Source organism: Hyperoodon ampullatus (assembly GCF_949752795.1).
Source record: "Hyperoodon ampullatus genome assembly, chromosome: 18".
Lineage (NCBI taxonomy): Eukaryota > Metazoa > Chordata > Mammalia > Artiodactyla > Ziphiidae > Hyperoodon > Hyperoodon ampullatus.
Genome location: NC_136931.1, coordinates 34,486,674 through 34,509,416, shown reverse-complemented (window position 1 = coordinate 34,509,416; position 22,743 = coordinate 34,486,674).

The window sequence follows — 22,743 nt, the reverse complement described above, 5'->3', positions numbered from 1 at the left end:
AGACAGGCTCTAATGGCCTCCAGCAGCTCCAAGCTGACATCCTCAGAGATCCCAATTCAGAGAAAAGAGAATGCTCCTTCCCCCACGGGTCCAGCAAAAAGCCATGGGGTTATCTGATTGAACCGATTTAGATCATGTGTCCACCCTGAACCAATTACCATGAAGGGGCAGGGTGGGGGGAGGTGGCCCTGAGTGGTGGATTTCAACGACAAGCCAAGTCTAGATCATAAGTCCACCCTGGAACTTGGGTGGGAGGCCGGTGCCACCTAAACCACGTGGCCTAAGTTGAGATCCCCAAGAAAAATTAGGGTGCTGTTACCACAGGATTGGAGAATGGATGCTGGATAGGCAAAGCAATTTAGTAGAAACAAAAACAAAACCGTTTCTAAACTCAGTTTCTCTACCTGCCTTGAGGGGACCACTGCTGTGAGGATCCAGTGAGAGGAGGATGTAGACAACAGGGAGGACTGGTACCTGTCCTGAGATGGACGCAGCCTGGAGGCATGTTGCTGTGCAAACTTGGCTGGCAGGCAATACCTGGTTGAACAGAAACATACGGTATTTAATGAACACAACAGGCTTCACAAAATGTGAGCTCTTGGCCCTCACGAGGCTGGTCACCAATGAAGGGCTGGCAGAAAGATTCTTCCTGACTAATCACATTCTGATTGGCTTGGTTGACACTGCCCTGCTCATCCCAGAGGCAAATGTGCCCATTTGCTCAGGGAAATGCAACCGGGGAGGCTTTTTCTGCCTCTCTCTCTCCTGTGATCTTGTCTTTCAGAGGCCAACGGGGATCAGACTTGGAATTGCTGACATTGTCAGCCCCAGGACAAAATTTGTGAGGCTCAGCCAGGTCTATTTATGCCAAATTTGATAATGTCACTGGGTTATTCTCCCTTGGAACTGCCGATGGTTTGTTATAATTGTTGTTTAATCCTCCGTGTAGGTGATTTGGAAGGTACTGACTGATGAATGCTCATCTCTTTCTAGTTTCTGAGGCAGAAAAAGGAAAAACAAGTTTTCCCTTTATTCAGGAGGAAAAAGCTTGGAAGGGGGAATGCAGCCTTCTCCTTTTTTTCCTGACTCTTGAGCTTTCACTTGGGGAAAAACCCCCTCCTCAAAGCCTTCCCATATGTCCCCATTAGGAGGGAATACCCCCCTCATCTATGTGTCCTTGACATTGACTTAGCGTGAGCCGCCATGTTTCCCAGCTTCCACTCTGCCTCACTCTCCATCCACTCTCCCCGTGACAGCCAGAGTGACCTTACAAACACAGATTAGCTTAGACCACAACCTCACTCTGTTCATAACCCTTCGGTGGCCTTCCTTCACACTCAGATAAAACCTGAGCTTTGGGGGAATTCCTGGAGATCCAGTGGTTAGGACTCTGAGCTTCCACTGGAGCATGGGGCACGGGTTTGATTCCCCGGTCGGGGAACTAAGATCTTGCATGCCACGCAGCGCAGCCAAGAAAATAAAAAATAAAATAAAATAAAACCTGAGCTTTTTAAAAATTGAAGTCTAGTTGATTTACAATGTTGTGGCAATCTCTGCTGTGCAGCAAAGTGACTCAGTTATACACGTATAGACATTCTTTTTTTATATTCTTTTCCATTATGGTTTATCACAGGATATTGGGTATAGTTCCCTGTTCTGTACAGTAGGACCTTGTTGTTTATCCCTTCTAAATGTAATCGTTTGCATCTACCAACCCCAAACTCCAGTCCATCCCTCTCCCTCCTGCCCCCTTTGGCAACCACACGTCTGTTCTCTGAATCTATGAGTCTGTTTCTGTTTTGTAGATAGGTTCATTTATGCCATATTTTAGATTCCACATATAAGTGATATCATTTGGTATTTGTCTTTCTCTTTCTGACTTACTTCACTTGGTATGATAATCTCTAGTTGCATCCATGTTGCTGCAAATGGCATTATTTGTGCTTTTTTATGGCTGAGTAGTATTCCAGTGTATACATGTACTACATCTTCTTTATCCATTCATCTGTCGATGGACATTTAGGTTGCTTCTGTGTTTTGGCTATCGTGAATAGTGCTGCTATGAACATAGGAGTGCATGTATCTTTGAATTATAAAAACCTGAGCTTTTGTCCTGGGCCCTCCTCTCTGACCCAGTCTTGTGCTGTAATCCATTTTGACTCGTTATACTCCAGATATAATATCCCTAATTTTAGTCTTAAACATGCCACATACTTATAAATGCATGGCCTTCATACATGCTGTTCTCTTATTCTGGAAAGCCGTTCCCACATTCTTCATACAGCGGGTTCCTTCTTATCATTCTCAGAAAGGTAACCCCCTAAACCCTGCAGACATGAGCCTCTTTTATCAATAGTTACTTTCCTACCACTCTGTGCATTTTCCCGTTTCCTTTAAATACATCACATTTGTAACTGCATATTTATTTATTATCAGTCTCCCCATTAGACAGAGAGCTTCATGAGGGCAAGAGCTGTTCTGTTTTTCTTTTGGGTTTACAGCTATATCCCCTGCACCTGGCACTTAGCCTGTGCATAATACATTTTTGTTGCCCAAATGATTAGAGAGTTGGGGTTCTCTCTTAGGGTAGGCAGGACTTCCTTCTGTGTTCTTCCTTCTGGCTGCCGCTGATTTTTTCTTCCAAGAGGGGATTAGGGATTGTGTCACACTTACTGCTGTCTCCCTCAAGCCACTTACCTGGTGTTTGGCTCCCAGTGGGAGCCCAGTGGGGATTGCTGAATGAATTCACATTACCTGTGCTCTTCCCACGCCCCCTCAACTGCATAGCCAGCAACTCTTTTTTTTTTTTTTTTTTTTTTGAGGTACGTGGGCCTCTCACTGTTGTGGCCTCTCCCGTTGCGGAGCACAGGCTACGGATGTGCAGGCTCAGCGGCCATGGCTCACGGGCCCAGCCACTCCGCGGCATGTGGGATCTTCCCGGACTGGGGCACGAACTCGTGTCCCCTGCATCGGCAGGCGGACTCTCAACCACTGCGCCACCAGGGAAGCCCCTACCAGCAACTCTTGGAAGTGGCAAAGATAGCGACCTACAGGATGAGACTTCAGAGTTGCCAAGCCACTGCAAAATGTAAAACTCTCTCTTCCACCGGTGAGTTGTGGATCCTGAGATTCTGGCACAACAGAGCCAGGACAAGCTCTAAGAATCATTGTCCAAGAGACAGCACACCTAGATGAGGTAGTGCCTGAACTGAGCCAAGTAATCTCCTTCAGGGACAGGGATGAGGGGGGGTGGGGAATGCAGCAACAGCCCCTGAGCCCCTAGGCTCTCACTTCAACAGAATTCATTAAGCAAATAGTGATTGTGTTAGAGTCTGTGGGGCCTCAGACAAGAACAAGATACAGCCCCTGAGCTCAGGAGGCTCAGATTTTAGTAGAACAGATACATGACTTACACCTTTCTAGCTGTATGACCTTGGACCCATTACTTAACTTTTTCAAAGCCTCGGTTTCCTCATCTGTAGGACGGGGTAATAAATGTACCAGCCACCTTGGTGATAATTCAGTGAATTGATGCACGGAAAGTGCTTAGGACAGGGCTGGGCTTAGTAAGTATTATTACTTGCTATTCTGAGGCAGGGATGGGAGTCACTTGCAGCCCTCTAGTGTTAACGTCCTGTTTACCATTGTCTCCAGGCAGAGCTGCCCTCTGGTGGTAATTGTGCAGCATGACCATCTGTCCTGGGACCTTGCTTATTCTGCCTTGCTCACAAGCCAGCCCTGGTTCTCAGCCTGGGACCATTTAGGCATATGTGTGAGGAAACTATCATATAAACCTTTACTAAGCAGTTCTAATTGAAGATATTCTCAGGAGTAAGGGTCCTGGGACTGGAAATATCTCATGCTTGGGCAAGTGGGTGGGAGGTAGCAGAAAGAGGTGGTGCTCGTTGGGCTCCCTGTCAGGTTTTTTTTTTTTTTTTTTGGCTTAAATTGTTTATTTTCAATCGTTCTTCATTTTTTTTTTACATCTTTATTGGAATATAATTGCTTTACAATGGTGTGTTAGTTTCTGCTTTATAACAAAGTGAATCAGTTATACATATACATATGTTCCCATATCTCTTCCCTCTTGCGTCTCCCTCCCTCCCACCCTCCCTATCCCACCCATCCAGGCGGTCACAAAGCACCGAGCTGATCTCCCTGTGCTATGCGGCTGCTTCCCACTAGCTATCTACCTTATATTTTGTAGTGTATATATGTCCATACCTCTCTCTCGCTTTGTCACAGCTTACCCTTCCCCCTCCCCGTGTCCTCAAGTCCATTCTCTAGTAGGTCTGTGTCTTTATTCCTGTCTTACTCCTAGGTTCTTCATGATATTTTTTTTCTTAGATTCCATACATATGTGTTAGCATACGGTATTTGCACTGCTGGTGGGAATGTGAATTGGTACAGCCACTATGGAGAACAGTATGGAGGTTCCTTAAAAAACTACAAATAGAACTACCATATGACCCAGCAATCCCACTACTGGGCATATACCCTGAGAAAACCATAATTCAAAAAGAGTCATGTACCAAAATGTTCATTGCAGCTCTATTTACAATAGCCAGGACAGGGAAGCAACCTAAGTGTCCATCATTGGATGAATGGATAAAGAAGATGTGGCACATATACACAATGGAATATTACTCAGCCATAAAAAGAAATGAAATTGAGCTATTTGTAATGAGGTGGATAGACCTAGAGTCTGTCATACAGAGTGAAGTAAGTCAGAAAGAGAAAGACAAATCCCTGTCAGTTTTGAGCAGGATGGAAGCAGAGGTGGGAGGAGTCGACATCTGGGAAAAAGAAGAACCAGGACTCAAAGAAGTTTGCCAGGCAGGGTTGATGGTATCCTGGTTCTGCAGCTACAGACCTGGGGTGGAGTCTTGTTCTGACCACTTAGTCGCTTAACGACCTTGGGCAAGTCACTTGACCTCTCTGAGTGCATTTTCATGGAATGGAAATAACAGTGATATTACCCCTGATAGGTTTGTAGAAAGCATCTAATGGGATAATGCCTGGGAAAAACCCTGTATGAACTATAAAAATATTACTGTAATCCATCAGTTCTAAGATGGGCTTTTTAAACATTTCCTATTTCTGAAATTGGAAGGAATTACAATCCGTGGTGTAACATAATTTAATTGGTGGCTTTTAGTTTTGCTTGGTGGTTCATAAAAACTGTGTGTATTGCAATCAGAGGCATCTCATGAACAGATATGATGAGACAGTAGTTGAAACAGTAGTCATTGTCTTTTCCTCCCCCACTGTTACCCTTGCCCAGGAGCTTTCAGAGACTAGAAGTGACACTTTCTTGTGTGTGCCCCCTCAGAGCCCGGCACAGTGTCTGGCACAAATCAGCACTCAATTAATGCTTTATACTCTGATAAGGGCAAGTGGCCAGCTCAAATATTCGACCAGAAGGGCTTTTGACAAGCCAAACACAACCTTCTCACCTTCCAGTTAACTTGGCGATTGAGTGGTCCTTTGCGTGCTTTGTTTTTCTGGCCACCTAGCATCCATCAGCCTTATTGCTGAGGGCTGCTGTGGTCCACCCTCACCCATTTAAATGAAATACAGAGGGAACACCTCCTCACCACCTTCTCATGTCCCTGCCCCCGCACCTCCCCCCCTCCCCCCCTCCCCCTCCCCCACCTCCCCCCTCCCCCCACCTCCCCCCCACCTCCCCCCCACCTCCCCCTCCCCCCCACCTCCCCCTCCCCCCACCTCCCCCCCACCTCCCCCTCCCCCCCACCTCCCCCCTCCCCCCCACCCCATGCCTAATATAATTAGCATAGCACATCACTCTGGCCTCAGTGATTGGTCCAGGGATGAACATATGACCCCATCAGAACCTTTGAGATACAATGAGACTTTTGTCAGTGTAGCTGCTCTCTGTGCCTCCACCATAGCCCCCTGGCATCTGCCATTTCCATGAACGCTGGCTGAACTTCCAACTGCCAGTCCTTGGGACTCTGCCTGAGGGCTCTCTCAGGCTGCTGGAGCCCACTGTGCTCATGCGTGCAGCAGGCCAAAGTACCAGAGTCAGTTCTACCAGGGAGCTGCCAGGGCTGGGATTCGGGTGAGGAGAGTGGCACGCCTCATGTGTAAAATGTAAGGAGTCCTAGGCCCAGCCCTGGAGCAGCCCTCAACCAATGGCTGATGGGAGCTGGTAGACAAATGCTGCAATTCCCTTTTGGATGCATGCTCTACCCTGTTTCTCACAGCTCCTCAGTAAGATTAGGCTCTGGACGCCTGCAGAGGTAACTAGCTCAGTAACACAACCTTTATTGGCTTCTTTTCCTTCCCTGGCTCACTTTCTCATTCCCCTACCAGCATTTCCTGTGATCACTTCCTAATAAATGACTCGTATTCAAATCCTTGTCTCGGGGTCTGCTTCTGGGGGAACCCAAACCAAGACACCTGTTGGCTATGGTTAAGGGATGGTGCAGCTCTAGGAGATGCCACAGCAGCTGTCTTGCCAGCCGTGGGGGGCAGACCCTCCAAGAATGGAGCCGACATGGAGGTGAGCAGAACCGAGATGGCAAGTGGGGTGATTTTTTTTTTTTTACATCTTTTTTGGAGTACAATTGCTTTACAATATTGTGTTAGTCTCTGCTGTACAACAAAGTGAATCAGCTACATGTATACATATATCCCCATCTCCCCTCCCTCTTGAGCCTCCCTCCCACCCCCCCATCCCACCCCTCTAGGTGGTCACAGAGCACTGAGCTGATCTCCCTGTGCTATGCAGCAGCTTCCCACTAGCCATCCATTTTACATTTGGTAGTGTATATATGTCCGTGCTACTCAAGTGAGGTGATTTTAATGAAGGTTTGCTATTAGGATCACACACCACAGTTCAGACACTTTATGAAATTCCCCGTGAGATTTCTCTGTGCACTGGTATTTTCTCTCCTACAGCCAGCCACCTCCTCTCTTCTCTCTCTGCCTTCTCCAAAAATTCTATTGTCCAGAATGATTCATCTCCGTCTCTCAGCTTTTGCACCCTCTCAACAAAATGAGTCTCCTTTGAGATTTACCATTCTGGAAGTTGCTCAGATGTGGGAGGGAACTGTCAAGAAAAAGTAAAAAAGAGTGAGTGAACGTTGGTAGGATGGGATATGGTGTGTGTGTGTGGTATGTGCACATGTGCGTACTCTTCTTGTGTTTGTGCACATGTGTTTGTGCTTCTTGGCAGGATTCATCTCAGAGGCTCCAAAGTCAGGAGTTACGGAACAGATTTGTCTACTGGGAAATCACGTGAGAACCCCAAACTGGGGGCTCCCCCCATCTCTTCCTGTCTCTTAGGAACCTTTTGTTTCTCTCATCTCTGCTGTTCTCAATTTTCTGTATCTTTCTCCTCCTCTCTGCCTTCTTCCTCTGTTCTTCAGAGGACCATCGATCCACACGACCTAAGAGACTGACCCCAGTTCAAATTCTCCACAGAGAATCTGACAGGCTCTGCTCAACTGCCAATATCTAGCCTACCTTGGACCAGGTCCAACCTCTTGTCCAATCAGCTGTAGCCTTGGTGCTGGGGGCGAGGCCTTGGGGGTGGGTGGTCAATGAAATATCCCCAACAGCTCCACCCCTTTTAGGTGCCTGCTTCCTGAGCCTCAGGACAGTATCTGGGAGGGAAGACAATGATAATAAGAGTCAGTAGAGACTGAGTACTTCTTTAAATCAGGCACAGGACACACGTTACCTCTCTTATAATGAAATTTTATCAGAGTATAACAAGTGCACGAATATAAAGCGTACAGCTCAATACGTGTATTTTTTCTTGCAATTCTTATAGCAACTCCATGATTACGGGTGTGATGATTATTATCTTTAATGTACAGGTATGAAAACAGGCTCAGCAAAGTCCATTTACTCGCCTAGAGAGTGGATCTGGGATTTGAACCTAGGCAGTACAACTCTAAAATCGGAGTGCATGACCACTACTGTACACTGCTCATGTCACCAAGTCACCTCCGAGGATAAGCATGACCTGTGGTCCCGGGCAGTGACAGGGACACAAACAGGTGACATTCATTTACAAAGTGGGTCAGGTGCTGGGTGGAAGAACTGCAGCCCAGCTTTCTCCTCTTGGCCATCCTTCCCCCTCTTCCCCTCGTGGCCACTTGGTATCTTCCTCTGCTTTTCCGGGCAGCACAGCCTCAGCTGGAGACAGCCTCTGGGAACCACCAAGAGGCTTTATGATGTGCAGATGGCGTTTCCGCCGACCCCTCTCTTTTCATGTCGGTGGCCTCTGGGAGCTGGGCCAGCCCAGATGTCCCTGATCTTGAGAAAGGCTCCCGTGGCAACACTGGCATAAGATGCCAGCGATGGGGGCCTCAGGCCAGCTCTGGCTGGGATCCTCTGTTGAGGGGCCTTGGCTGGATGCTTGTGAGGCAGACGATTCTGTGTCATTTGTGTCCAGCCCTGTGGATTAGGATGGTGCATCTGCAGAGCGAGGAATATCACTTCTGAGGCTACAGACAAACAGAGACACTGCACAGCTAGCTTTTCACAGGGACTCTAGATTGATCTCTTTTTTCCATGCATGTTGTTTTATCTGACTCTCAAGCTATCTATGGGCACAGACTGCCTTTCCCATCAGAGGAGGTGCCCTCCTGTGACAGGAACAATCTCACCCCCATCAGTGATAGACTGGGCCAAGATTAGGAGCCATGTGTCTCCTCCATCAGACTTGGAGTTCTACAGTACAGGGATAAATATGTCTCTGCTATCGGGGAAAATGAGAGTCTGCTATCAGCTCTCAGACGAGGAGTTCCCCAAGTCAGGAACATGTGACTCTCTCATCAGATTGGGAGTTTTCAAGGTTGAGAACTATGTATTTGTCTCTTCCATTAGGCTGAAAACTCCCCAGGGATGAAGTGAGTGTCTCCCGCATCGGACCAGGATCTCCCTGAGAGTGGGATGATGGCCTCTCTTCATCTCTCTCTTACAAGAGTGTTCAGACAAGGATCTGTCTGCAAAGGATGTCTAATGTAGGAGAAATGTCTGCGGACAATCCAAGGGGGCAGGCAGCTTTCATCCTGGACTCTGCAGGCCTGCCCTTAGCCAACCACCTGGGAAGGGTGGGACAGCGTCAACCAAAGTGGGTGCGGGAGATACATGGAGAAGAAGACCAACTGTGAGATTGATGGGCATCTTGGCCAGTGTCTGTCTTGCGATCTGCTGGAGAACCTAGCTTTTTTTTTTTTTTTGCGGTATGCGGGCCTCTCACTGTTGTGGCCTCTCCCGTTGTGGAGCACAGGCTCCGGACACGCAGGCTCAGCGGCCATGGCTCACGGACCCAGCCGCTCCGCGGCATGTGGGATCTTCCCGGACCGGGACACGAACCCGTGTCCCCTGCATCGGCAGGCGGACTCTCAACCACTGCGCCACCAGGGAAGCCCATGGAGAACCTAGCTTTTGGCTCAGGGCTTGCTCCTTAACAGGAGCTCAGTGATGATGGCTGAATGATGAATGAATGAACGAATGAATGAAGACCTGGCTTCTGCCCTTGAGATGCTCACCCTCTGCTAGGGAAGGAATGAAGCTCACTTTTCTTGCATACCTGTATGCATTGGACACAATTTCAGGCTCTTTAATGTATATTACCTTATTTAATCCTCAAAACCACCCTAGAGGAAAAGTTTTATTTTCTCCACTTTACAGATGAAGAACTTGGGGCTCAGAGACCTGTCCAAGGTCTCACAGCTGGTAAATAAGGGAGTTGAGATTTGAACTGAGGTTCTTTGATTTCCAGACATAGGACCTCTTTGTGGAAAAATTACTGTCATTTAATTTCAGAGCTACCTAAGACAGGTGTGTATGAAGTGGCATGTGAAATGAGGGAGAGAAAGGCTTCAAAGAATGAGTGATATTGGATATGGGTTTTGAAGGATGAGTAGGAGTTCACCAGACAAAGAAGATGGGGAGGCATGGTTAGAAAAGGAGCGATGTTTTGTCTACTTGGAAGACTCCCATATGGGGTTTTTGAGCAGCTGCCCCCTCCCTCACGTGCTCTTCTGTGGTCCTGCCTTTCCGGGAGCTGGACTTCCTCCCTCTGTTCGAGAGGACACACAGCCTAATCTTATGCTGGCACATCACTGCCGAGATGCCAGGAAGTCTCTGCTGTGAGCCTCCACCCTGGCGCCAGGGCCAGCCGGGCTTCTAGGAAGAAGGAAGGGTGGTTGGGGGCCAGCTGTGATGAGAAATTTCCGCTTGGGCCCTCTGCAAATGGCAGGGCAGTGGAGGAGGAGCTGGGACCCAAGTCCTGCATGGTCAGAGGGAGGAGGTCAAGAAAGATGGGGATGGGCGAGTTGTCCCCCAGACCCGTGACCAGTGGCCCTCTCTTTGTAGTTTAGAAAACAGAGGGCAGTTTATTGCATCCGCCTGTGAGTGTGGACATCCCTTAGATATCTTTTCTGGAGACAGGCAGGTGTTACATTCTCCTGGGTGGGAGTGCAGAGTAGGTCTTCAGTAGATTCTTGACTGTTGATCAATGGTCAGACTGCGAATTCATCACTTTTCTAAAACTGGGTAGAATGAAGTGTAGCTCTTAGTTGAGTTCATCAGGGTCCAGTTAGAATCACAGCATCAAGGAGGTCAGAAGGAAGGACCAGAGACCCTCTAGATCTGCGACTTTTAAATCATATGTGTGTTTTTATCAGCAGAACCTTGAAACAAGTCTGGAGATTTTACCTGAAGCCTAATGTGTTTAACAGATAAAAGCAGAGAAGCAGGGACCCAGAGGACTGCCCGCTCAGCTTTCTCTTGACCCCACCTTGGCCCCCTGAGGAATGTTCATAGAACCCAATTCTTCCCAGCACCTGAATGTCTCTGGTGAACTCCAACTCTCAGATTTTACTAGGATAACCGAGGCACTGAGAGAGGAATGATTTGTTTGAAGTTGCATCAGTAGTGGGTATGCGGGGTGATATTTCCCAAATTCCTGGACTGAAAGTCAGTGTGGATGGGGGTGTCTATTCAGTTGTACTACTGGCTGTGGTGCCAGCTCCTCCAGGCTCCCCATCCGGGCCAGTGGAGCACCCATGACCAAGGCTTTGGTCTCTGGGCACTGCTACCCAACAGGATAAGAGCAATTCTGCTTATGAGGGTAGGCCCTGTCCCTTTTGCAGGAGGGCCAACTGAGGTCCCAAGAGGACCAGCCTCTGGATTACGTGGATGTCAGCCAGGGTGTTAATGCAGCACTGGGTCAGAGTTGCCTTTGGTTCTGTTCCTCCAGATTTTCACTTGTCCCAGGCTCAGTCGGCCAATGGAGACCCTCCCAAGGGCCCTGGCAGACAGCCATCTGCCCAGGCTTCACCCAGCCAGGAGCTGTGTGAAGCAGGTTCCGATGTGGAAGCTGCCAGGGCGTTACTAACGGGCTGTCGGTTGCAATTAAGGCAGCGGCCTTTCATCTCCCTGCCACTCCCCTCCTGCTAAGGACAGCCTCGCATCAGCTTTCCGTCCTGTCCTGACTCTGTCTGGCGGGTGGCAGGCGCCCCTCCTGAGGTGGGACACCAGAGGGGGACCCGGGTGAGCAGGCCTAACTGGAAACCATTGCCAGGGCCTGGCTCTGGATACAACTGTGGAGTCTCCCTGGGGGCTCAGGGTCCACCTCCAGCGGTCTTCCATCCATCCCTCAGTCCCGCCTGGCATGGCCAGGCCCCTCTCTGAGCCTCGGCCTGGAAGGCTCCATCCACTGCAGTCAGGCCTGCCTGAGATTACCTAGGTGTTCTGGTGACTTCTGAGGGCCTCGCATGAAAGATAACGCCCAAATCAACAAATCTGCCATTGTGGCTTTGAAGAGACTGTTTCAATCACTTTATTTTGTCTTTATGTCAGGTTTGCCAGATGGCTTGGGTCTTTCTGAGGTCCTGTACCGAGGGGGCGCAGAGAGAACTGGTGCAGCTTCAAAGCTCCTTTTTAATCTTTAGCAACATCACAGCGGCTGGGAAACTGCCTCGGCTCCCTCAAGTCTCTCCCACAAAAGAGGCGCGGCCGAGGCTCTAATGAAAGCCAGATAAAGGGATGGCTGGAATCAGAAACAGAGGGAAAAGAGCAGTCGTTAGTCTTTCTTGTAGCTGTTTCAAAAGAAATTCTAAGACAAATTATGGCTTTGGGTGTTTTTCTAAAAGGACTGAAGCAAGGAGAGGAGCTGGGGGAGGAGGATGCTTTGACCCCACCGCACCCTTCCCCTTGCATAAAAGGCAGAGGAGACTGAAAAAAGGCCGAAATACAACAATAAACTTTCTGCGTGCGCGCGTGGGGATGAAAGCCTGGCTGGCATAATTATGGGCGAGGGTGCGCTGGGCGGGTGCCTTTACCTTGCCGCCAGCGCTGTTAATGATGAGGCTCCCTCCTCTTTCTTCTCTGGAAGGGATGCCTTTGGTTTTTGGGAATGGGGGCGGGGAGCTGTGCCACGTGGCTGACATTTGGCACAGGCTGTGTTGTGGGATGCGTCGTTCCATCACACAAGGGTCCGAGCGCCCTCGCTGGCTGCCAACGCCCGTCCTCCGTGAGAAGAAGGCCAAGGTGCCCACGGGTCAGCCTCCCTTCCCACTCGCCCTTCTTTAAGGTTTCAAGGTCTGTATCTCAGGACCCGGGGAGGGGTTTTCTGACCTGCAATTCCGCCCGCACACGCTCTCTCAGCCAGGGATCAGCCCTGTTCTAGGGCAGGGGTCCCCAACCCCCGGGCTGCGGACCAGTAGCGGTCCTCGGCCTGTTAGGAACCTGGCAACCGGGCTGCACAGCAGGAGGTGAGCGGCAGGGAAGCAAGCGAAGCTTCATCTGTGCTCCCCATCGCTTGCATTGCCGCCTGAACCCCTGCCCCCGACCACCACGTGGAAAAATTGTCTTCCAGGAAACCAGTCCCTGGTGCCAGAAAGGTTGGGGACCGCTGTTCTAGGGGACTCAGAGGGGTGGGGGAGCCTACAGACGTCCTTCCACGGCACGTACTGTCTTAAATGCCCACCATCAGCCAAAAGGCCAGGCCTGTCCTGTGCCGCCGCCGTGTTCTCCGGCAGGGGGGTGCACCGGGCTACACTCAGCTCCTGCCTCCCCTCCCATTCCCCCATGGGTCCTCTTAGTCCCTGTGGATGGTTGGTCAGCTCCTTGGCAAGGCCTTGAGGGAATGGGACAGCTAAGATTTGATAGGCGGGGAAGGAAAGAGGCAGAAAACTGGACTGTGTAAGGGGGCCTCCAGGGGAGGGGCCGGGTGGACGTGTGGGGGATGCCTTCCTTGTGAGGGCATCACTGGCTTTGAAGGTTGGTGAAGGCCGACAGACTCACAGGCCCCCCCAGCGTGCCAGCCCTAAAAGGGCCCTCACTGTACAGGTGGCAGACTGAGGTCCTGGGAGGGCAAGAGCTTAATCAAGGTCACACGGCAGGTTAGGGACAAGCAAGCCCTCAAGTCCGCGTTCCACAGGAGGACTCAGATATTCTGCGAGAATGAGGGACTTGTGTGACGTGGGGTCAGAAGGGAGTTCAGATCCTGATGAGGGAGTTGGACAGGGTCTGGCACATTCCCCTCCACACTGTCCCTCCGCCTTCTCCCTTTGCCACTTTGCAGGGCTCAGTGGCCATGGGCTTTGGCCTCTGGAGCCTTGGCCGAGAGGTGTTCCTGGGGCTCCCTGAGCATCAGGTCCATTGCCCAGGGTGCAGTCAAGTGAGGGACATCCTCCCATGGGCGTGTCTTTACTCACTTCTCCTCTGGAGGCTCTTGCTGTGCATCTGAGAGTTGAGGAGAATTGAAACCAAAGAAAAGTAGCCGCCCAGCGTTTACCTGCTAGTGTTAAAAGGTCTTCCTTTTTCCCCATCTTGTTCTCAGCCCCAGCGAGGGGAGAGTTAGATGTGTTGACGGGTGGACGAGGGAGGCGGAAGTCCCATCTCTTTCTCTTACTTTCTGCCTTTGCTCTTTCCCTGTGGGTCTCCCACTTTGTCTGTCTGTCTGTCTGCCTGTCTCTTCCCCATCCCTCTCCCGTGTCCGTGGGGCTCTGGTTTTTGTTCTTGGCACTGGGGCCTCTGTAGCCTCCTGTGTCCCCAGAGCCTCCCAGTATTTCAGGTGCCTCATCTCCCTGCTGCGCCTGTTGCTGAGTGAGGAGCTCGGGGTGCTGAGAGGTGAGAACCTCTGGATACTGAGGGGTGCAGGCTCGCTGGAGGAGGGGAAGGGTGGTGCTGTGGCAAGGGCTGGGATGTCACATCGCTCTTCCTCCCTTGGGGCAGAGCCAGGCAGAAGTGGCCTGCCAGACCCCTGGGCTATTTTAATGAAGGAGAATTTGGGCAGATTAGAGGTTCTAACTGTGTGGGGGTGGATTTCTCCTGCTCTCCTGTGTGTATGGTGCACACCCGACACCACCAAGCTCCTCTTGTGGACAGTAATGCACATTGGGGGGTCACAGGCTCTGGGACCACATTCCTGAAGTTTGAATCCTGGCTCCTCAACTTCTTAACTGGGGGGCCTTGGGAAAATGACTTACCCTTTTTGTGCCTCACTTTTCTTATCTGTAAAATGGGACTAATAATTGTACTTAGCTCACAGGGTTGTTATGAAGAATAAATGACTTACGACATGTAAAGTGCTTAGAATAGTGCCCGCACACTGGTACTCAACAAATCTGAACTACTATTGTTATTGTCCCCATCTAGATCGCTTCAGCCATCATTGTCAGCAACAACCAAGTTGACAATCCACACTGTGAACCAGTTCTCCTGCTTGGGTGTTGTTGGATTACTGGGGTAAGTCAACTGTCTTTTTTCTCTCTCTCCTTGTCTTCTGACAACAGGCCCTCTTTCCTGGGGGCCTATTCCGTGTAGTTCTAAAGGGGGTGTGGCACCTGCTGGGCCCATGTGACACAGGCCTGGCCAATCAGAGAACCTTACTCCTCAGGCCACAGTGATTGACTGGCTTAAGGGGGTCATAGGACCCAAACCAGGCCAGAGTCCTCCCCGGAATTTTGCTGCCAGAATTGTCAGGAAAGATGGTTTTCCATCTTCTGAGACCCAAGTTCTAAGGATGCTGTAAGCTGGAATCCTTAGAAACCACCTTCTCCAGCTGCATAAAGGAAGCTACAGTAGGAGGAAATGAGCCATCAGGTCAAGGAAAGGAGAAACAACACATGAAGAGGGGGAGAGAGAATGAAACCCTGAATCCAGCTGTGTAGGTATCCCCATTTTGCATGTGTGTATGGCTGAGCCAATTGCTGTTTGCACTTAAAGCGTTTGACTTGGGTTTCTTGCAATTGAAAGAGTCCTGATCAATGGCAAGGCTGGCTCGATTGCCTAGGAGGCCTGATCTCATGCTCACGCTACTGTCACTCACAGGAACTTATAGCTTCCTCAACAGAGCAGCTACACCAGGAGACGAACGCTGAGGAGGACCAGATGATGAAGGGCTGGGAGTCAGAAGCATGAGTGGCTGGGCTGGAGAATTGGAGTTGGCATGGATTCAGCAGAATATGAACCCTCCTGATGGGCTTGATTTCAGGGTCTCAGAGAAACGAAGAGGGGAACAGGTGAGCATTCCAGGGGAAGGGCAATGCATGAGCTAAAGGCTCAGAGGAGAGGAAACATAGATTAGAAGAACAGCAGCTAGTTTGGTTTGGATGAAATGTCAGGTAAGTGGGGAAAGGAAACCTGGAGGCAATGAGGCTGGAGAGTCTTGTTGGGGTCAGAGCAGGGAAGGTCTTGAGTTTCAGGTCTAGGGCCTTGGATTTTTATGGGTTAGACAATAGAGAGCCATTGAAGTGTGAGTTTGTTCTTTTCTTTTGGAGTGAAGTGGAAAGATGCAGACTGTGCAGAGGACAGTTAAAATGGGGAGGATGAAGTCAGGGAGTTGTCCAGAAGACCAGGTGAGAAATAATGGCCATCTAGAGTTGGATGGTGGCCTAGAATGGATATAGATATCATGGGAATTTGTTGTTTTTATGTTCAGCAATCATTCTTGCTTCTTCTGGTAAGAATGTCCCCAGTTTCCAAACTCAGTCTGTAGAGTCTGGGTGGGACTGACCTCACACCCAGACCTAGGGCATAGATTGTGACCCTGGCCTAAGCTAACTCACATATCCATCCCATGATCACAGGAAATGGTTCAAGTATGCCCATTGTCCCAATTTGGGGCAATGAAGGTCAGGCCCACTATTTTTGTAAGTTAGGGAAAGGGAATTCTATCTTCCAGTAGACCTACAGCCGAGAGGAAGTGAGTCTGGAGCTTTGGGGGCCCCCATGAGGCAGAATGGCTCAAGTGGATGACCTTAAGGCAAGTTCCTCTCCATGCCTCAGTTTGCTCATCTAAAAAGTGGACACAATGATGTCTATCTTGTAAGGTTGAACTTTTCTATAAAGTGCTTGGCACATAGTTGGTGCTCAATAAAGGCTTGCTTTGTTCCTGTTATTATTTTTTAAATTATTTATTATTATTTCTCAAGGTATGGAAGCATGGAGGAGCATGAGGGGGTGTGTATTAATCAGTCTTCTTTCAGTTGCAAATAAAAGAAAACCAAATCAGACTGGCTTAAAAAACAAAAGGAAGTTGTTGGCTCACATGAGAGTAAAGTCTAAGGGTGCTAATGAATTTCAGGCACGGCTTGATCCAGAGGCTCAAATAATATCACCAGGATACTGTCTATCTCTCCATCTTTTGGCTCTGTTTTCCATGGTATAGGTTCCATTCCAGGCGTGTGCTGGAGCCAACTGTAAAACATTCAGGAATTTTGGGCAGTGTTGTTAAATCATTGGTAGCATGAAATTGGCCATGGTGAGAGTATTTATATCATGGAAACTGGCAAATGCTGCAAACCAGGGCTTTCTTTCCTCCTTCTTCTTCTTTTTTCTTTGTGGGAGGAGAGCTAGTTCACAAGCACACAATGGCTCCATTCTCCAGAAGTCACTTCCTTTGTAGTGGCAAGAAGTCTGCCCACAGCAACTGGTTGACATCCCAGCACCTATGCAACCCCAGTGGGAAGCAAATACCTCTTTTCCAGGAGTCCCAGAAAATGTCCCAGGGTTGGGTCTCATTGGCCTGGCTTGGATCACATGCCCTTTTGTGAAATAGCAACTGAGACCAGGGTGCTGGGGCACAGAGTGTACTGATTGGTACCTATCCTTTCTGGAGCTGGGAATGGGGTCAGCTCTCTCTCCCCCTGAACCACGTGGACTGAGAATGGGTGGGGATGGTTCCCTACCGTAACAAACAACCAGAGAACCTGGTAGCCTGCAACAGGAAATGTTTATTGCTCGCATGTCTGTGGTTTGGCTGGAGGCTCTGCTTCAGGCTGGGCTTATCTGAGGCAGTTAGGTGGGATGCCTCTGTTCCCATTCTGTCTTCTTCTCCTGGAACCATCTGAGCAGCCCAGAATGTCCTCCTCCTCGGGGTGACAGCAAAATCACAAGATGAGAAACAGTGATGCCCTCATAAGACCTAAGCTCGGACTGGACACACCATCAGTTCTGCCTCATTTCATTGCCCAGAGCAAGTCACAGGACTCTGCCCAGATTCCAGGGGTGGGAATATACACTTTGCTTCTTTAATGAGATAAACTATGAAATCCGAAGGTGAAGGGTTTAGATGCGGAGAGGGGAGAAGAATTGGGACTATGGAAACAAATCAGCACCTTCCCTAAAGAAAACCAGGGCACTGTCAGTAGCAGAAAGAGAATGGTTACTGAGTGAGTATAAACAATAGATGTCCACTGAGGGTGTCGGGAGGGAGGGGGACGGATGTGGCTGTGCTGGGTGTGTGGGTAGCAGGGAAGGAGGGCCTGCAGGAGAAGAGGCTGGAGTATAATGTAAGGACTGCAAAAAGGCCTCCTGCCTCTGTGACACCACCATGTGACCCAGATGACCATTCGTGGTCTCCAGACTCAGGGGAGCCGTCTTCATTTTCGTTTCCCCAGGAGCAGATCCTGAGCAAGGGTTTGGGTGCAAGTTAATTTATCTGGGAGGTAATGCCAAGAAACACTGATAGGGGAGCCATGCTGTGCTAGTAAACTGGCTCTCTGGAAAAAAAAAAAAAAAAAAACACCCTGATTTCTAGTGTCTGCCAATTTTCATGGTGTAAATGTTTCCACCATGGTTGATTTCAAGCTACTGGCATGATGTATCTGAATGAGGAGCTGGGAAGAGATGGGGAGAATGGGTTCTCATGGGCTGGTCTGAGCTGGCTTCAGCACACCTCTGTAAGTGAGGCTGGGAAGGAAGGTGGCCGGAAGCCAGCTTCCAAGGCGAGCGTGAAGCACAGACCTCTGTGTTACCTCATAGGGAGAAGGGCTGGGGTAACCACCCACCAACTCCCTGTCCCTTGTTCGGGGGGGCTATTCCCTAGGGGTTGGTAATTCTCTGACACTTCTGGCTGGGGCTCTTGTTGCACAGGAGCTGGAAGTTGCCAGTTGGGCCACAGCGGATGTGGAAATGGTAAGGTCTGCCATGGGGGCCACTGGAGAATTGCGAGCAAAGAATGCAGCATCCTGTTTTTCTTAAGCTACTCTTAATTTTACAATGACTAGGTGAGCTACACTTCTACGGTCATAAAATAGAGATTTTCCTCTTTGCAAAGCTAATTGACTGCTGAAGGATCTAATTTGGCCTCATTAGCAAGATAACTGCTTTGTGCCTCGGTTTCCTCATCTGTAGAATGGAAATATTAACTACATCGTAGGATTTCTATGAGGGCTAAATGAGATAATACAACCTTTTTAGCATATGTACTCTTCAACATATGGTCCTTAGACAGGTGCCAGTTACTGGTGCATGGGGAGATAAGTATAGCATTAAGAATAAGCATTGAGAAACTTTGCTAGCAATTTGCCAGAGTAATTGTATATCTGTTAAATCTAACAGTTAAAAAAAACCTTGAATTTTGCATTTTTATTTAAAAAATTTCACTTTTCTCAAAAAAAAAAAAAAAAAAAGAATGAAGCGTCCAACATGCCAGCCTCCGGGGTCCCCTCACCAGCTTCCGGACCCCTTTCTCCCCCAGCATACTACTCCTTCGTTGAAAGAAACATTACCTGCTTCCCTCGAGCAAGAAATGTAGTAAACATCTTTAACACATTCAATGAAACCATTTTGTTGTTCTCTGGATGTGGAGGTGTTTCTCTGGAATATTTTCAGGTGTGTCCCTTCTCTGGGCTTCTGTCTGGCCCTTGATGGGGTGGAAATGGGGTCAATTATATTTATTTCTTGCTTTTTCTTATGCCCTCTTATATCTCCTTCTTGCGGTTGGGGAGTCTGGAGAAAATGCTCTCCGTAGTTTTTTTTTTTTAAATAGCAAAAATCCATTCATTTATTGGGAACTCACTCATTTTGGTGATTTGCTGCCTGCAGCAGACATGTTGGATGCCCTGCTACTCACAGCTCCCACTTCAGGCTTCTCACCACAAAGAACTGTGCAACTATCTGAGCTCATTCTCTGAATGTCAGAGGGTGACTGGCCCCACATGGGACGGGCCTGAAGTGTCCCAGGAGCAGCCTTAGTGGAGGACTGTTGGCAAATGGTGGATGCATCTCTCAGCTTCCTTACGCCTTAGGTGGGACACCCCTCAGGCAGGTCCCAGGGGTCTGGTCAGGATGGAACCCATTTCGCCTACAGCAGCAGTCACCTGCTCAGTAACCCCTCTCGTATTGGCTGGCTTCTCCTCTCACCTCGCTTCCCCACGTCCCTACCAGAGCTTCCTGGAACCACTTCCCTGATTAGCTGCTCATAGTCATATTCTTGTCTCAGGCTCTGCTTCGGGGGAACCCATCCTGGGACACAGTATGTCACGCCTCTTGGCTTCTGAACGAGACTAATCTGATGGGGTGAGAGTTGTGTCTGATGGTGCTTTTTTTTTTTTTTTTTTTTGCGGTACGCGGGCCTCTCCTTGTTGTGGCTTCTTCTGCCGCGGAGCACAGGCTCCGGACGCGCAGGCTCAGCGGCCATGGCTCACGGGACCAGCCGCTCCGCGACATGTGGGATCCTCCCGGACCGGGGCATGAAACCGTGTCCCCTGCATTGGCAGGCGGACTCTCAACCACTGCGCCACCAGGGAAGCCCCTGATGGTGCTTTTTGATTCCCCTCAGGGCTTGGCACAGTGTGAGGGACTCACCAGGGTTTCAACTTCAAAATCCAGATCCAAAGAGGCACCAGCTAAAGGCTGAAGGCCAGACAGGGACGATGAGGTCCACAGGTGCTGCGTCCTCTTAAATCTGCATGCCCAGGCCCCTGTCTCCTGAGCTCCAGACCCAAGCATCCGACCAGATGCCTCCACCTGGGCCAGAGCTCAAAATGTAATTTATCACCCCTCCTCCGCCTCCCCGCCCAGCATGCCTCCTCTCAGGCAACGAAGGCAGACAGTGGTGCCAACCCCTCTCTCCCTCGGTCACACAGGGTCTTGTTTTGGTACCCTGTGCATCCTTCCCAAAGCTCTCCACTTCTCCCCACCTCCCCTGACACCTCTCTGGCCCCTGCCGGCATCACCTCTCATCTCCAGTCTTGTGACCCTGCTTCCTTCTGAAGCAACCTTGGCCACATTGCTCCCCACTGAAAGGCCTTGGCTGTGGCTCCCCACCTCGGTGAAGAGGAAACTCAAACTCCTTGCTGTGGTCTAACAAGCTCCCCCAGGCCCCCATCCCAGGAGCTGGTCCCTGTCCAACCTCCAGGCCCCAGGCTCTCCCCGCCCCTTAACACCTGGAAGCCCACGCCCACGGGGCAGAAGTGCCTTCAGTTCCCTGGACTCACTTTCTTTCACCTGCTAGCCTAACACTTGCTTTCTCTCTGCCCCCAACTCTTCCTCCCACCTCCCCTGGCCAACCTCGATTCATCCTTGAGGTTTAGCTTAAATGCCACTTCCACGGAGCGGGTGCCTCTGGATCCCTGGTCTGGATTACAGGAGCCTGTTTTCTCAGGAACCCCTGTGGTGATGTAATCCCCTGGATTATAACCTGTTGTTTAATCACATTGCTTTCATGCAAGGTGAGCTCTCTTCGAACAGAGGCCGCATCTGATTTGTTCCTGGTCGTGTCCCTGGCCTTTGGGGATGTAGTAGTGTCCGGGGAGTGACTCAGGCAGTGGAAGGGTGACTTTTCTCTGGCCTGGCCCAGAGGAGTGCATCCAGAGAGCTTGGCTTCAGGCTCTCCTGGAGGAGACAACTTTTGCTTGGCGGCCTCTGTGTTCCCCAGGACATCTTATTCAGGTCCTTAACGGGAAGAGAGGGGCTCGAGGAACGGAGAGGACGAGGGAGGGCAGGAGAAGAAAGGAGGCCCTAATCCGTGGCCCAGAAGAAATGAACATCTCCAAGTTTCCCACATCCCTCATCTAAGTAGGTCACACGGAAGAACTCAGAGTTCCTGTCAAAGTTTCAGGCAAAAACAATAACTTGGTTTTGACCTTGCTCTCTTCAAAAAGCAAGTTGCTGCTGAGCTGCAACATCAAAAAGAATAAATAATTGTTTTTCTTTTTTGTTGTTATGATATGGATCATCTGAGCGGTTAGTGGTAAGCAAGCGGCTTTGATTTGACTCTGGCTCCCCAGCGCTTCAGCCCCTCTTTATGTCAGCAGGCTCCTGTTTCCACCCCAGGACAGCAGAATCCCTTGATTAAATTCATATTTGTTTTAATCTTTCCCTGTGTCTGATCTCGAGCTCAAAGATGGTCAGGAAAAAAAGCTGGCTGCCCCGCTGCGGCCACGGGGAAGGCCCGTGTCAGGCCCCACGCTGTTTGTTCTGTCCGGCGTGATAAGGCAGCCAGCCTGCCGTGCCCCACCAGGCCCCCGGTGCCAGCCCCAGTTCCCGCACTGCTGGTGGCTGCCGGGATGGCCCACCAAGCTGCCAGGCCGCAGGTGAGGGCGAGGAGGGTGGGGGACCAGGCAGCTGGCAGCAGCTGGCACGGTCTGCGATCGGACCCTCATGCTGGACTGGGAGTGCTAGAATTCTCTTTAAACATCTTAAAGCTGAAGACAGTATGGATCTCAGGTGCGCCAAATGGAGTCTCAGTTCATAGCAGGCTACTACCATTTGTCTGTGTTTTACATCCTCTCCCCCGCACCCCGTCACTTTCATCCCTCCCCCCATTCTGCCAGCAGGGAGGCAGCCTTCTCAGCACGTTTCATAAACATCCTGAATACATAATGTTGCTTCGTATGTGGATGTGTGTTTCTTTTTTTTTTTATTGTGGTTAAATACACATAAAACTTACCTTTTTGGTGTACGTAATTTTAATATAGAGAGAAGTACTGTGTTCTGTACAGTGTAGCAGTCAAGAGTACAGGCTCTGGACTCAAACTGCCTGAGTTCAAAACCCCAGCTTTGTCTCTCACTAGCCGTTTGGTGGCTCAATGTCTCCATCTGTGAAATGGGATGGTATATTTGTTCCTACATCATAGAACTATCTGGAAGATTAAATGAGGTAATACAGAGCACTCAGAACACTGCCTGGCAAATGCTAAATGCTCAAAAAATGTTGGTCTTCTCTGGTGGTGCAGTGGTTGAGAGTCCGCCTGCCAATGCTGGTCCGGGAAGATCCCACATGCCGCGGAGCAGCTAGGCCCGTGAGCCATGGCCGCTGAGCCTGCGCATCCGGAGCCTGTGCTCCGCAACGGGAGAGGCCACAACAGTGAGAGGCCCATGTACCGCAAAAAAAAAAAAAAAAAAAAAAAAAAGTTAGCTATTTTCATTATTCTATTTCTCATTTTTTTGTTTTCTATCACTCAGGCCAATATTGAGAACCACCCATACAGCTGTATGTATATCTGGTTCTTTGCTTTTAAT